Here is a 1898-nt window from a genome sequence, read left to right as displayed (position 1 = left end):
AGAGTATTTATTTAAAAATATTTTATAAATGGATAACTAAATAATATTCTTAAAGATAATTTTATTCCGTTAAATTTTAGATTTCTTAATTGTTACATTATCCCTAATTTTATTAAAAATACATATACTACCCAAACCCTAAAAACCAACACACTCCACTCACCCTCAAATCCTAGCAGTAGGGGTGTTCATAAAAAAATCAAAATATGGTTAATCGGTTAAAAAATCATAACCACATTTTAGTTAACCAGTTTAAAAAAACAATTTTAAAAACTATATCCATATTTTTTAGAATTGGTTAACCAAAATCAAATTAAAAAAAAAATCGGTTTTTAACCGATTAACCAAACCAAAGCCAAATTAAAATTAAAACCTAATTTCAAAACCAAATTACATACTCTCTCTCTCTCTCTCTCTCTCCCTTCCTCTCTCTTTCTCTCTCTCTCTCCTCTTTCTCTCCTCTCTCTCTCTCTCTCTTCTCTTTCTCCCCCTCCTCTCTCTCTCTCTCTCTCTCTCTCTCTATTCTCTGTCCCCTTCTCTCTTATTTTTCCCCTATTTCTCTCCCTTCTCCCTCTGTCTCCCCCTTCCTTTCCCCCCTCTCTCTCTCACTCATTTTCCTCTTTATCTCCTCTCCCATTCTCTCTCTCCTTTCCCTCTCTCTCCGTTTCTCTCTCTCCCTCTTTCTCCCCCTTCTCTCTCTCTCTCCTCCTCTCTCTCCCCTATCTCTCTCTTTCCTTTTCCCTTTCTTCCACTCTTTCTCTCTCCCACCTCTCCCTCCCTCTCTCTCTCTCTCTTTTTCTTTCTCTCTCTCTCTCTCCACCTCATCTTTCTTTCTCTCTCCCTTGTCTCTCTATCCTTCTCTCCCTCTTTCTCCCCTTTCCTATTTCTCTCTCTCCTTCTCTCCCTCTCTCTCTTTCTCTCCTTCTCTCTTTATCTCTCTCTCCTTCTCCCCCCTCCCTTCTCTCTCTTCCTCTATCTCCTCCCTTTCCTCTCTCTAATCATCTATCCCCTTTTTCTATCTCTCCTCCTCCTCTCTCTCCCCTCATATCTCTCTCTCCTCTCTCTCTCCCCTCTCTTTCCTCTCTCTCTCCTTTTCCTTCCATCTCTTTCTCTCTCTTTTTTTCTCTCTTTCTCTCTCTCGCTCTTCTCTCTTTCCTTTTCTTCTTTCTCTCTCTCTCTCCCATTTTCTCTCTCTCATCTTCTTCCTCTCTTCCTTTTCTCTCCTTCTCCTCTTTCTTTTCTTACTCTCTCTTTTCTCTTTCTCTCTCAACCTTCTCTCAATCGCTATCCCTCTTCTATCTCTTTTCTTCTCTTCTCTCTAAAGCGAGAGAGAAGAGAGAGAGGAGGAGAAGATAGAGGAGGAGAAAGAAAAAAGGAGAGAGATAAGAAGAGAGAAGAAAGATAGGAGAGAGATAAGAAGACAGAGAAAGAGGAAGAGAAAGAGGACAAAGAGGGAGAAAGAGAGAGGGAAGAGAGAGAAAGAGGATGGGGAGAGAGAAGGAGAGAGAGACAGAAAGAGAGGAGAGAGAGAAAATAGAGGAAGGGAGAGAGAAGGATAGAGTGAAAGAAAGGGGATGGGAAAAAGAGGGGAAGGGGAGAGAGAGAGATAGATAGAGAAGAGGGGGAGAGAGAAAAGAAAGAGAGGAGGAGAGAGAAAAATGAGGGAGAGAGAGAGAGAGAGAGAGAGAGAGAGAGAGAAAAGGAAGAAAAGAGGAGAGAGAGAGAGAGGATGGGGGAGAGAGAGAAATGGGAGAGAGGGAGAGTGAGAGGAAGAGAAAGAGAGGGGAGGGGGAGAAAGAGGAGAAGGGGAGAAAGAGAGAGAGAGAAAAGGAAGAGAGAATAACCGGTTAATAACCGGTTTCATCATGTAAAATCAATTTGGTTAATTAACCAATACT

This window comes from Arachis ipaensis, chromosome B01 (genome assembly GCF_000816755.2).
Source record: "Arachis ipaensis cultivar K30076 chromosome B01, Araip1.1, whole genome shotgun sequence".
Taxonomy (NCBI): domain Eukaryota; kingdom Viridiplantae; phylum Streptophyta; class Magnoliopsida; order Fabales; family Fabaceae; genus Arachis; species Arachis ipaensis.
Note: the sequence above shows the minus strand (reverse complement) of the source record.